Source organism: Schistocerca americana, chromosome 9 (genome assembly GCF_021461395.2).
Source record: "Schistocerca americana isolate TAMUIC-IGC-003095 chromosome 9, iqSchAmer2.1, whole genome shotgun sequence".
Lineage (NCBI taxonomy): Eukaryota > Metazoa > Arthropoda > Insecta > Orthoptera > Acrididae > Schistocerca > Schistocerca americana.
The window spans coordinates 187,692,967-187,708,011 of record NC_060127.1 but is presented as its reverse complement, the minus strand read 5'-3'; the positions used below and the strand labels follow the sequence as shown (position 1 = coordinate 187,708,011).

Below are 15,045 nucleotides of genomic sequence, written 5' to 3'. Positions count from 1 at the left end.
AGACTGAAGGATGCACTTTGTAGAAACTCTGTACTAGCTGCACACTTTAACATGATCCTTTTCTGATTGGCAAAAATTGAATGACTTCGGGTTGCTGCGGAATGTTTACACTTATTGCCAACCTTAGCTACATAAAAATTTTTTGTGCAGTAGCAATACAAATCATCAGTCCCTTCATTTGTTAAATGGAAAACCAGGAGTGGTAGCCTAGGAAAGGAGGCGAAAGACAAACCCTGGAAAGCCTAAGTGTAACTAACTCAATAAAAAACAGAGATAAAAGCCCATAAAAAAGACAGCACAGACAAGTTGTTAAAATAACAGCAATATAAGGCATTAAAACAAAGAAGTGAAAAATAATAAAGAGAGTAAAAAGGTGGAACATGTAGCAGTCAGGCTAGCCCATCGAGTAAGGCTGCCAAGCGACCCCTGGGAGAGCTGGGAGAGGGGTGTGGGGGACGGTGTACCCTCAGGGATGGATATAAATCACCTTCGCAGACAAAACTTAACACCAGGGCAGCCGCTTTCACGTTGTCTGCTAGCACCAGAGGTAGCGTGTCAGGTAGATTAAGACGACGTCTCAAAGCAGTCAATTATCATATACTTGTTCCAATTTCTCATAACATCGAATTAAGGCCGCTGACAGATCATATAGAGCACTATATACCATGCTCAAAAGTAAGAACATAAGTAGGAAACTAAAGCTGCTACTGTACCAAACAATGATCAAACCAGTTCTTATGTATGGCAGCAAGGCATGGGTACTGACAGAGGCTCCGGAGAAGAAACCAAAGGAAAGTGCTGAGGAAGATTTTTGGTCCTTTAAAAGAAGTTGAGATATGGAGAATTAGGACTAATGAAGAAATAAGGGCTCTGTACAAAGAACCTGATTTGGTAACCTCAATCAAAATGGGAAGGCTATGATGGTTAGGACTTGTACAGCGTTTGACAGAAGAAAGGCTCCCGAAGAAGATGATGATGGAACATCCTGGTGGTAGAAGAAGGCGTGTGAGATGGCTGGAAGATGTGGAAGCCAACCTGAGAGCAGTGGAAGTGAGGAAGTGGCGCAGGTGTGCTGAAGACTGAGATGATTGGGAATCTGTGATTGAGGAGGCCAAGGTCCTGAGAGGAGCGTAGTGTCATGGAGTCAGTCAGCCAGTCAAAGCAGCCAGATTAGGGCAGTCTATGAGTAAGTGGGCTACCATCAGGCGGGCTCCACATCAGCATTGAGGGCAATTCTCATATTGGAGAATGTGCCCACGGGTCAGACAAGTGTGGCCAGTGCAGAATTGACAGAGGAGGGTGGATTCCATGGGAGAAGCATGCAGTGAAGCCTGCGACATGGTTGTCGTCTCCTTAATAGTTCTCAGTTTGTTTGGGGAGATCAGGGCAGACCATTCTGTGTTCCAGACTTCCAGCAACCGATGGCGTATAACTGACCGAAGGCCCGGTTCTGGGACCCCCATTTCCAGAATCGGCATTCTGGTGGCCAAGCTGGCCAAGCAGTCAGCTCATCCCAACACGACCAGGGCTCCAAACAAAAATAAATGGCTGTCCAGCTTGAGGGAGGTCAGAGACAAGATGCAGGATAGCCGTAACCAGTTGGTGAGGAAAGTAGCATAGGTCTAGCCCGAAGGCTGCTAAAGAAGTCACTACAGATTAGGATACTCTTGCCAGTGCAAGAACATACATGGCTAAGGGCTAGTTTAATGACCATCAATTCAGCAGTGACGACACGACAGCCATATGGCAGAGTGTGGAGTTCACTGCATCATGCACGTGTGTACGCAAAGCCTGTTCGTCGCCCATCTACTGTTGATCCATTGGTGAATACCCCTTCTTAACCTGGATACATCTCAAGAACAGCCAATAACAGGTGGCGAAAAATCGTGGGGTCAATGGAATCTTTTGGATCAAAGAACACTTCAAGACAAACCCAAGGTTGCGGCACAAGCCATAGGGGCAGACGTGAGGTCTCCCTGACCAGTGGAGGAAGTTGCAGTTCTGAACAGAGACACTGTAGGTGTGTAGCAACTGTAAACCCAGTTCTGGGTCGCTGTTGTGGGAGGTGGAGATTCCTTCCAGGGAAAAAGGAAGGTAGTTGGGATGTTTAGGGAAGCTATGAATGCATATAGTGTACTTCAGCAGCTGTTGTTGGCACCTGATGGGTAGCCTTGTCTAGTAGGCTCTTCATAGGCCTAGTTATGAAGGCTCCTTTCACAAGTCGGACCCCACAATGATGAATGAGGTCCAGTACCTGCAATGCAGAGGGTGATGCTGAACCATATGTAAGACTGTCATAATCAAGAGAGGACAGAATCAAGATGTAATAGAGCTGCAGAGGAGTAGAGCGTTCAGTAACCAGCTAGAGTTACTGAGGCAGCAAAGTGTATTGAGGTGTTGCCAGCACTTCTGCTCAAGTTGGCAAAAGTGGAGAAGCTATGTCAGCTGGGAATCACAGGTCAGACCCAAAAAGCAGGTCATCGCAACTACAAGAAGTAAGTGATTGTCTAGGTAAAGCTCTGGGTGTGGGTAGGCAGTACAGCAGCTACTGAAGTGCATGACACAAGTCTTGGTTGCTGAAAACCAAAATCCTTGGATGTGAGCACATGACTGCACCATTCATATGGTGTCCTGTAGATGCTCAGCAACACCCATAAGAGGAACAATAGTAAAACCAAAAATTATTGCATATAAGAAGGGCAATACCAAAGATCCCACAGCTGACGTTAAACCACTGATGGCCACCAGAAAGAGAGGGATGCTCATTACAGAGCCCTGTGGGATCCTGTTCTCTTGGATGTGGGGGGTACTGAGTGAAGCACCCATTTGGACCTGAAATATATGGTGTGACGAGGAGTTCTTGACACAAATTGGGAGTGGACCCCAGAGACCACACTCGTGTAATGTAGTAAGGATATGGTGATGCCATGTCATGTCATAAGCTTTCCATAGGCTAGGGGGGGGGGGGGGGGGGGGGGAACAGCAATAAGGTCCTGACGACATACATAAGCTGTCTGGATGGTGGACTGCAGATGAACCTAATTAGACATCCGTTTGTGGAAATTGCAACACCAAGAAGGAAACACATGAGGTCAATCTATTTAATACCACAGGTTGGTACTTACAAGTAACAAATGATTAACTTTTCTTACAAGTAACAAATGATTAACTTTTCAAATCTGTACATGTCCTTTGAGTGCTACTATTCAGTATGTCGTGTGGCCACCATGTGTTGCAATTAGAGCTGCTATACACCGTGGTATTGAATCAATAAGGTTCTGAATACGTTCCTGAGGGATTTCCCTCCACGCAGTTTGTATCTGAGCCCACAAATCCGTGACACCAGTTACTGGAAGACAGTGACGCACCAGATGTAGACTAACCATATCCCAGACATGTTTGATGGGCGACATGTCTGACAAACGTGCAGGCCAGGGAAGCAATGGTACCCGTCACTCTTCGAAGAAGGCCTGTACAATCCTTGCAATGTGTGGCCGGGCACTGTCCTGTTGAAATGTGGCCTGTGGAGGTGCCTGAAGCAGGTGGAGTACCTCAGGCTCCACAACCTCTGTTAGGTACTGGTTGCAGTCAAAAAGTGCCTGCAATACGTATGAGGCGAGATCAGTTGTTGTAACCAATGGCGCCCCAAACCATCACACCTGGTGTTTGTCCGCTATGCCGCTCCACAACGCAGCCCTCCAGGTTGCGCTCGCCATGTACCGCCGGACTCGTATGCAGCAGGACACATTGAAGTGGCACTCATCCGAAAAGATTACATGTTGCCACCCAGCACCCCAGTGACTGTGTTCACGTGCCCATTGCAGTCAGAGGAGCAAGTGGTTTCTGGACAATGGAAGCCGACATAATGGTAAGCGTGCAAATAGTCCAACTTGCAGCAGACAGTGACGAATCGTCAATGCAGACAACTTCACAGCTGTCACAGTGCTCCAGCGACGAGCCGACACTGTGGATGATGCTGTACAGTCCGTAATGGCCATGCAGGCAAGATGATGGTCATCCCCTGCTGTGGTCATGTTCCAAAGTCCAGTTCCCGCTCGACGCTGCTTACGACCTTCCTCTACTTACTGCTTCACGCACGCATCACTGTCATAGCAGCACGACCTGGGCGAACTGAAATGTCACGGTATGACAACCCCGTTTCCCAGGGACTAATCATTCTGCCCCATTTGAACTCGCACACATGCCGATTCGGCTCCCTTTGACGTCAATGAGCTGGCCACTATTCACGAACAGCTGAATGTGCTGATGGCTGTGATCAGCCGTCTTCAGGCTGCTGCCTCAGAGTATAGCAGCAGTGGGGAGTCTGGTGTGTTGCACAGTACACCCCAGGTGTTACATGCTTCCCCCACGGTCCCTGCTGTCGAGACATCTTTGTGGGAACTGGGCACCGTTGGGCCACCCTCTCCCCAAGGGGAGTAGCGGGTTCAACGACGTTCACGTCGCACGAGGTGGAGGGTCAATGTGAAGACTGGCCGTGTGTTGTCGCCCGCTCTGCCTGTGAAAGGACACGTGGCCGCTTCTTCAGCAAGGTCCGAGCACACACACAGGGGAAGGGGTTTATTAGTGATTGAGAACTCCAATGTTAGGTGGGTGATGGAGCCCCTTAGGGAAATAGTGGAAAGTTCAGGGAAGAAGGCCAGTGATCACTCTGTCTGCTAGCCGGGGGGTGTCATCCGAGATGTGGAGGAGGCCCTGCTGGTGGTGACAGAGAGCACTGGGTGCACCCGACTGCAAACAGTTGTTCATGTCGGCACCAATGACTCCTGCCATCTGGGTTCAGAGGTCATCCTCAGCTCATACAGGCGGTTGATGGAGTTGCTGAAGGCAGAAAGCCTCGCTCACAGGGTGGAATGTGAGCTAACTATTTGTTGTGTCGTTCCCAGAAACGATCGCTGTCCTCTGGTTTGGAGCCAAATGGAATGCTCAGATGATTCTACAGAGATCTGGGGTGCAAATTTCTTGATCTCCACTATCGGGTGGAGAAATCTAGGGTCCCCCTGAATAGGTCAGGTGTGCACTACATGCAGGAAGCGGCTACAAGGTTAGCAGAGTACATGTGGAGTGCACATACGGGTTTTTTAGGTTAGAGAATTCTCTCCCTAGGCCCAACAAGACGCCTCCTGAGACGCAACAAGGTAGCAGTAGGTAAAACGCAACAGGGAATGACAATATTAATGTGGTAATAGTAAATTGCAGGAGCGTCTATAGAAAGGTCCCAGAACTGCTCTCATTAATAAACGGTCACAATGCCCACATACTACTAGGGACGGAAAGTTGGCTGAAACCAGAGGTAAACAGTACTGAAATTCTAAACTCAGATTGGAATGTATACCACAGAGACAGGCTGGACAGTGAAGGGGGAGGTGTGTTTATAGCAATAGAAAGTGCAATAGTATCGAAGGAAATTGACGGAGATCCGAAATGTGAAGGTCACGGTTAAACCAGGCTCAAATATGGTAATCGGATGTCTCTAAAGTCCCCCTGGTTCAGCAACTGTTGTGGCACAACACCTAAAGGAAAATCTGGAAAATATTTCATGTAGATTTCCCAACCATGTTACAGTTTTGGATGGAGATTTTAATTTACCAGATATAGACTGCGAGACTCAAATGTTTATAATGGGTGGCAGGGACAAAGAATCCAGTGAAATTGTTTTAAGTGCATTATATGAAAACTACTTTGAGCAGTTAAACAGAGAACCAACTCATGACGATAACATATTAGACCTTCTGGTGACAAACAACCCCGAACTACTTGAAACAGTTAATGCAGAACAGGGAATCGGCGATCATCAAGCAGTTACAGCATTGGTGATTTCAGCCGTAAATAGAAATATTAAAAAGGTGGGGAGTACTTGACGGCTCAACACAAAAGTTTTGTCTCAAGTACAGATAGTGTTGAGGATCAGTGGACAAAGTTCAAAACCATTGTACAATATGCATGAGATGGGTATGTACCAAGCAAGATTGTAAGAGATGGAAAAGAGCCACTGTGGTACAACAACCGAGTTAGAAAACTGCTACTGAAGCAAAGGGAACTTCACAGCAAACATAAACATAGCCAAAGCCTTGCATACAAACAAAAATTACACGAAGTGAAATGAGAAGTGCTATGCGAGAGGCGTGCAATGAATTCAAAAGTAAAGTTCTATGTACTGACTTGGCAGAAAATTCTAAGAAATTTTGGTCTTATGTCAAAGCGGTAGGTGGATCAAAACAAAATGTCCAGACACACTGTGACCAAAATGGTACTGAACAGAGGATGACAGACTTTTTCCAAAGCTGTTTCACAGGGGAAGATTGCACTGTAGTTCCTTCTCTAGATTGTCGCACAGATGACAAAATGGTAGATATCGAAATAGACAACAGAGGGATAGAAAAACAATTAAAATCTCTCAAAAGAGGAAAGGCCACTGGTCCATCAGTTCGAATTTACACAGAGTACGCGAAGGAACTTGCCCCTCTTCTTGCAGCGGTGTACCATAGGTCTCTAGAAGAGCGTAGCATTCCAAATGATTGGGAAAGGGCACAGGTCATCCGCGTTTTCAAGAAGGGGCGTCGAACAGATGTGCAGAACTATAGACCTATATCTCTAAAGTCGATCAGTTGTAGTATTTTGGAACACGTATTATGTTCGAGTATAATGACTTTTCTGGAGACTAGAAATCTACTCTGTAGGAATCAGCATGGGTCTCAAAAAAGACGATCGTGTGAAACCCAGCTCGCGCTATTCGTCCACGAGACTCAAGAGGGCCATAGACACGGGTTCCCAGGTAGATGCCATGTTTCTCGACTTCCGCAAGGCATTTGATACAGTTGCTCACAGTCGTTTGATGGACAAAGTAAGAGCATATGGACGATCAGACCAACTGTGTGATTGGATTGAAGAGTTCCTAGATAACAGAACGCAGCATGTCATTCTCAATGGAGAGAAGTCTTCCGAAGTAAGAGTGATTTCATGTGTGCTGCAGGGGAGTGTCACAGGACCGTTGCTATTCACAATATACATAAATGACCTTGTGGATGACATCGGAAGTTCATGGAGGCTTTTTGTGGATGATGCTGTAGTATATCGAGAGGTTGTAACAATGGAAAATTGTACTGAAATGCAGGAGGATCTGCAACGAATTGATGCATGGTCCAGGGAATGGCAATTGAATCTCAATGTAGACAAGTGTAATGTGCTGCGAATACATAGAAAGAAAGATCCTTTATCATTTAGCTACAATGTAGCAAGTCAGCAACTGGAAGCAGTTAATTCCATAAATTATCTGGGAGTAGGCTTTAGGAGTGATTTAAAATGGAGTGACCATATAAAATTAATTGCCAGTAAAGCACATGCCAGACTGAGAATCATTGGAAGAATCCTAAGGAAATGCAATCCGAAAACAAATGAAGTAGGTTACAGTACACTTGTTCGCCCACTGCTTGAATACTGCTCACCAGTGAGGGATCTGTAACAGATAGGGTTGATAGAAGAGACAGAGAAGCTCCAACGGAGAGCAGCGCGCTTCGTTACACGATCATTTAGTAATCGCAAAAGCGTTACGGAGATGGCAGATAAACTCCAGTGAAAGACTTTGCAAGAGGATGCTCAGTAGCTCGGTACGGGCTTTTGTTGTAGTTTCAAGAACATACCTTCACCGAGGAGTCAAGCCGTATATTTTGCTCCCTCCTACGTATAACTCGCAAAGATACCATGAGGATAAAATCAAAGATTAGAGCCCACACAGTGGCATACCGACAATCTTTCTTTCAACGAACAATACGAGACTGGAATAGAAGGGAAAACCGACAGAGGTACTCGAGGTACCCTCCGCCACACACTGGCAGGTGCCTCACGGATTATGGATGTAACTGTAGATGTAGGTGTATACTGGCACTCACTGTATTGTTTCCACCTTGTGTGACAGCTCTGCACCAACTACAGTAGGCGCAACACCGACCCTGTCGGACCGACACGAGAGGGCTCTCTTCGGCCTATGTGTACCCCATCTCGCTACAAAACATATCACATATTGCTTGCACACCTGTTGCCACTTCCACCAAGTGTGACTCTGCTTGGGTAATTCCTTCTTGGTGCTGCACTTTTCACGACCGGCAGTGTGCCAGCAGTGGAGCAGCCTATGCAAAAACCACCCTGAGGTGCAGCCAGAAGGCCCTGAGACTCAAGGGGCTAACACAGCCACTTGCTCACCACGCATTCAAGATCTAAGAGGTTCTTACCCAGTTTCAGTGCCAGAATTATGGCACTTTCTCGCCACTGAGATAGGAACTCACCTTCATTCCAGATCTGATTAAAGAGGGCAAGGATGCGACACTGACAATCCACTGAGAGACTTTTCATCAGTTGGTTGTGAATGCACTCTGGCTCTGGGGGCATATCAGGGCAATGGGCTAGGGCACTGGAGAGCTCTCATCCTCTGAATGGAGCATTGTATGGCTCCAGGTGGCAGGTAGTAAAAGATAAGCACATTTGATTCACCCGCTGTTTGATGACGAAAGGCAGCTTGGTAGTTCTCAGATGCAGATGAGCGAGGACAATGCTCAGCCAAATGTTCGGTGACAGTGTCTGGATCAGTATAAATGGCACCATCTGAGGAATTACTTTGTACACCTGGAGAGGACTCAAAGCCATAGAGGCATCTGATCTTTGCCCATATCTTTGATGGAGAGGTATGTGATCCATTGGTGGAAACCTACTATTCCCAGGATTCTTACCTGTGTCATCTTGTGAGGCAGCAGACATGGGCATGGAGCCATTTACAGGCAATGAGGTGCTCTAGCAAAATGGCTGCTGTGAGCTCTGGGGCCCACCAGCACACCATCTTCCAACAGGGGGATCCCAAGGAAGAGGGGATGGCATGGTCGGCTGCCATTGTATGCTCAACAGCTGCATCGATATTGCCTTACGGCGACAAGTTAAGGTGACAGCAGAGGTAGACTCATCCGAGCCAGCATTACTGAGAACCCATCTGGCCAGGCATCTAGGGGAGAAATGCTGAGGGAGGGACAGGAATATCGGAAAGTGGTCACTACCACACGGGTCATCGTGGACCCTCCAGTGAGCAGCTGGTAGGGGAGACCAGGGCTAAAAAATGAAAAATCAATGGCTGAATAAGTTCCCTCTACCACACTGAAGTGTGTGGGGGCACCAGAGTTCAATAGGCAAAGATTGCCAGTAACGTTTCAACGTCTTTACCACAGCCAGTGATCATTGTTGCACCCCACAAACGGTTACAGACAGTGAAGCCACCCGAGACAAGGAAAGGTGGGGGAAGATTTGAAAGAGTAATGCAGACAGTACATCCTGGGAAACAACATCATTGGGATAAACCTTACAGATGGTAAAATCCTGATGTGCCCTTATCTGAACAACCACTGTGACAGCCTCCACATGTGCCCTTATCTGAACACAGTAACAACCTCCAAACATTTATCAACAGGCACAAGGACACTATATCCGAGTCGAGAACATGCATACAAACTCCAACTGATACCCTCTCATAGTCGGTACGATTCTCAGAATAACCCCAGTAGGCACAAAGTGCAGGGGTCTGGGTTGCTGGAAATCATGTTTCCTGGATGCCAACACAGAATACAGGGTAAGTGTATAAAAGCTGTCATAGCTCAGTCAGATGGTGGAAAATTCCACTGCAGGATCAGACTGCCTCAATAGGGTGGGGTCATGAAGCGACCACATGAGGGGGTTCAGGGGTGGGCAGGTTATGACCCAGGGTCACATGCTGCCACCAGCTGAGACGTCAGGGGATCCACTGACAGAAATTCTGCAGCAATTGGCTGGGGAGATCTGGTGCCTCAGGGGCAACAGGGATCTCCACTTTGGGCACAGGAGGAGTACATGCAGAGTCTGGCAGTGAGGAGACACCAGAGTTTCCTTCATCTTAGAGGACTTCATTTTGTCATTCTTGCCCTTCTCCTTAGAAGACAATCACTGGGAATGTTTCCCTTAATTGGTTTCAGGGACAGAGGAGGAACAAGGAGTCCAACGACCAGCAACCTTTGGTCACTTCAGCCACCGGCTGGCATCTGGCTGAGGAAGAGCAGAAACTGTAGAAGGGAGAATCCCTAGCTATAGAAGCCAGAGGAAGATGAGGTCCCTCTGGCTAGGGGATAGGGACTGGTATCTCAGGCAGGTGGAGATCCAATGCTTCCGAAGTGGGTGCGGTGGAAGCACCAGAAGGGCCCTCAACCAGTTGGAGGGCACGCGTTCGTGGGTGGTGCTGAAGGCCCACTGTAAGAGGTGCAACAGAGGAAAGTACCGTTGGTAGATAAGGTGACAACATTGCAGCTGCAGCGTAAGATTGTGTCACTTGTATGAGTTAAGACGCTCATAATTTTTTCTGGCCTCCTGATAGGTGAGCTCGTCCAGAGTCTTATAAGGCTGTATTTTATTCTCATACTTGAAAATAGTGCAATCTGTTATAAGCAGGGAGAATGGAGCTCACCAAAGTTTACACAGATTAGGAGGGGAGGGGTGGGGGGGGGGGGGGGGGGGAGGAAAGTTTGCATACACAGGACATCCACAATGTCAGAAGACAGGGGTAGCAGTGCAACAGGAAGACATATGTCCAAACTTCATACACTTGAAGCACCTCTTAGGACAAGGAACATTGGTAGACCATCACCTTGACCTCCTCAGGCAATGTATTCCCTTTGAAAGCCAAGACGAAGGCCGCGGTAGCAACTTTGTTTTCGCTTGGTCCCCTACGGACACAATAGTTGAAGTGCACAACCTGCCGCTCAAAGTTGGCCTGAAGCTCATTGTCAGATTGCAAAAGATCGTGGCAAAAAATGATGCCCAGAACCATACCAAGTCTTGTGTATAGAGTAGCAGTCTCGGGAATGACACCCAACTTTTCGCAGGATAGCAGGATCAGTGAAGGGGCAGGAGATGACTTTTAATCAGGAGGAATCCGCTATTCATCTTAGAAATGGCTGCAACTTTCCCATATTTGTCTACAGTGTGTTCGACAGACTGGTGTCCCTGTCAGTCCTGGTACAGACCAGGTATTGGAGGGAGCATTTTTCTCCTTGTCATCTAGTCTTACGTTCCTCCCAAGGTGTGGCCAGTGAAGTGAACACTTTAGGATTTCATTGCATCATATGAGGCCTTTACATCCGAAGGGACTGCTGAGGTCACGTGACCACCAGTGGGAGAAAGTTTAGGTCACTTCATGTGCAAACTATTTGGCATGGTGCCACTCACTCTGAATGGGTCTTTTCCTATGAGGGACACCCAGCCTCAGCTATGGCTACCTGGCCAGTAATCCATTGCTGGAAGCCCTATGCCTCTGTCACGACAGGCACAGACTACACTGCATACATGAGGAATGTGCAACACACCAACTGTCGCGTGGTCAGGAGGCTACCACCATGCAGGTATTTGATATCCCCATCCACAACAGGGTGGCTACTGTGCTGGGTTTTGGGTGTACTACAACAGGAAGGAAGGGAGCCAGGGCACAGAGGCAGAGCATACTACACAGTGGGCAACTTTCCCAGCACGACATGCACTTCTGTAAAATTTGGAAAAGATGACAGGTCAAACCAAATAATGTGGACAATATAATCGTTAATGGAAGGTGAAGATAGTGCCGGAAATCGTGAACCAAGTCAAAACAGGGTCTGCACCAAACAGACCATCCAACAGAAAGTGAGTCTGTAAGAGACAGCTGACGTGTATGTTTGCAGCACAGAAAGAGGAAGTAGTGCTGCATAGGCTGGGCTCTGTGGTGGCCAAGCACAAACACAACAAAGAGTGGTGAGCCCTCTGACAGGAGGGAAGAGGAAATAGTCGAAAATTAGGTGAGAGAGATGATATTGCGAGAAAAACATTGATAGAGCACTGAAAGATCAAAGCTGAAGCAAGGACCCTAGAGAAGATGACATTCCTTCAGAATTATTGAGATCCTTGGGAGAACCAGCCATTATTAAACCATTCCACCTGGTGTGCAACATATAAAAGACAAGTGAAATACCCTCAGACTTCATGTAGAATGGAATAATTCCACTCACAAAGAAGATGGGTGTTGATAGGAATAAATATTACTGAACTATCAGTTCATGAAATGATAGATTACTACTCACCATAAAGATGACACACTGAGTTGCAAATAGACGCAATGAAAATACCATTATAAATTGAGGTTTCCGCCAACGCCTTCTTCAGAAGTGAAAGAAAACACACACACACACACACACACACACACACACACACACACACACAATCACACAAGCCAGCATATATCACACCCACACGACTGCAACCTCTGGCCGCTCTAGGCAAAAAGCAAGAATGTTGCATCGAACACAAACAGCAGTCCGGAGTGGGGCAGGAAAGAGGGAAGGATAGCAGGGTACAGATGGGAGGACAGGAATCAGTGCTGCCTGGCAGAGCGCGCAGGGACTAAATGGCAGGATGCTGTAGGGGAGGGGGTAAACGGGGAGCGGTAAAGGAGAGGAACGGAGAATGAGGAAAGACCGTTGGGTGCATTGGCAAAGAGTGGAGCACAATGAGGGTTAGGCGATGTGAACTGAGAGAAGGTGACAGAACAGAAGGAGTGCAAACTGTTGGGTGCAGGATTTACTGACAGTAGATTACCACAGGTTGAGGATGGGGTGATTTCGGGAACAGAGAGCGTGTTGTAAGGATAACTCCCACCTGCACACTTCAGAAAAGCTGGTAGTTGAGGGAACGATCCGGATGGCACAGATTCTGAAGCAGCCATTTGAAACCAAGCACAATTGCATTCTTGGGCACAGTTTGTTGGTGGCCATTCATCCTGGCGGACAGCTAGTTGGCAGTCATGGTGATATAAAAGGTTGTGCAATGATTGCAGCAGAGATGGTACAGGACATGGCTGCTTTCACAATTGCCACTGCCTCTGATGGGGAGGATAAGCCTGTGACAGGTTTGGAATGGTAAATGCTGGATGGGTGGGCTGGGCAGGTCTCACATACGGGTCTTCCGTAGGGACACGATCCCTATGGCAAGGTGTTGGGATAGGGATTGGCATAGGGGCGGACTACGAAGTTGCGGACGTTGGTTAGGCAATGGGACACCACTTTAGGAGTGTTGGAAAAGATCTTGGGTATGACGTCCTTCATTTCAGGGTTGTCGCTGGCTTATCCTACCCCATTAGAGGCCAGGCCACCTGCAAAAGCAAACATTTCATATACCAGCTCTGCTGCAATCATTGCACAGCTTTTCTGAACTGTGCAGATGGGAATTGGAAAAACTGGTATAAGCCGACCTCAGAGGAGGTCAGTTTGGGTTCTGGAGAAATGTAGGAGCACAAGAGCCAACACTTATCTTAGAATAATGGTTGAACAAAAGCAAATTTATGTTCACAGTGTTAGTACATTTCAGAAAAAAATGCTGTTGACTCAAATACAGTGCTTGATTTTGAAGGCAACAGGGATAAAATACTTGAAATGAAAGGTTACCTGCAACCTGCTCAGATGTCAGACTGCAGTTATAAGAATTGAAGAACATGAAATAAAAATTGCAGCTGAGAAGGAAGTGGGACAGAGTTTTAGCCTATCACCAATGTCATTCAATCTCTACAATGAATAAGAAGTAAAAGAAGCCAAGGATAAATCTGAAAGGGAATTAAAGTTCAAGGAAAAGAAAAAAACTTAAAGTCAGTCACAAAGTAGTGCAGCTGAATGGAATGGATAGTGTCTTGAAAAGAGGTTATAATATGGGGAAAAATGATAATGGAATATAGCCTAATTAAATCAGACAATGCTGTGTTACATAGGTTAGGAAATGGGTTTGGTTCTTGAGCAGCAAAGTAACTGATGAAGGTCATAGTAGAGAGGATGCAATAGCAAGAAAAAAGATATCAAATATAAATTTATACATTAGGAAGTCTTTTCTGAAGATATTTGTCTGAAGTGTAACCTTGTACGGAAGAGAAACGTGATGATAAACAGTTCATTTAAGAAGAGAATAGAAGCTTTTTAAATGTGATGCAACAACACCAGTTCAGCGACTTCCCACGCCATTTGATGACAAATTACTAATATCAGTGTCATATAATCTGCGTATGAAAAAAATATGACTGTTTTCTAACTAGGCCTTAAGATACTTTACATCAATAAAACAACTTGTACATCTGATTAGTCACAATATGTTAAAAATAACATAGTTATGAAAAGGACAACTGCTACTCATCATATAGTGGAGTCACTGAGTCACACATAGGCACAACAAAAAGAGCATCATAGAATAAGCTTTTGGCCAACAAGACCTTTGTCAAAAACAGACAACACCACACATGCACAAGTGCACACACCACAGTCTCTGGCAGCTGAAGCCAAACTGGCTTCAGTGTGAGACTGTTGGGGTGGTGTGTGTGTGTGTGTGTGTGTGTGTGTTTTTGACAAAGACCTTGTTGGCTGAAAGCTTATTCTGTGATGCTCTTTTGTTGTACCTATCTGCGACTTAGCATCTCTGAGTAGCATTTATCCTTTTCTTAATGTTGTTACATTCCATCCTGGATTTTACATTGTTTTATGTTAAAAATAAAAATTTCACAGAAGCCTCATAAAAACAGGAGGTCGTCTTGTATTCAGAGTCATATTATAATTGGGTAAAAATGGTAATTTCAATACTTTCACTCAACTTGTGGGATGCCTTAAACAGTGTTGCAACAATATATAGAAATAGGCTAGGATGACTACTGCAAGAATATGGAGAATACTACAGTGAAACCCTGACTTTACACTTTTCAAGAGACTTTTAAAAAATGGCGTAAAATGTAGGGAATGTAAAACGAGGGATGTAACATTTTAAGTATGGTATATGTGCATAATAGGCACCAAACTCCTTGTCAGGGACTTGTTTATTATCTAATGAAGGTTTAGTATCTAAAAAATACTACAGGTGCAACTGGAAATGGTAACTGTCTGGGAAATAGAAATGTCTGACTTAACTTCATACATAACAATCGGTTTTTTGGAAAGCTTGGAACTGTCACTCGTTATTTAAATAATG

General features: G+C 46.1%; 1 protein-coding gene across 1 annotated transcript in view; it reads right to left on the bottom strand.

The window, feature by feature from the left end:
* Window positions 1–15,045, bottom strand: part of LOC124551227 (putative ATP-dependent RNA helicase DHX57) — a 239,536-nt gene that overhangs the window by 128,963 nt on the left and 95,528 nt on the right. The gene's annotated exons all lie outside the window — the stretch shown is intronic.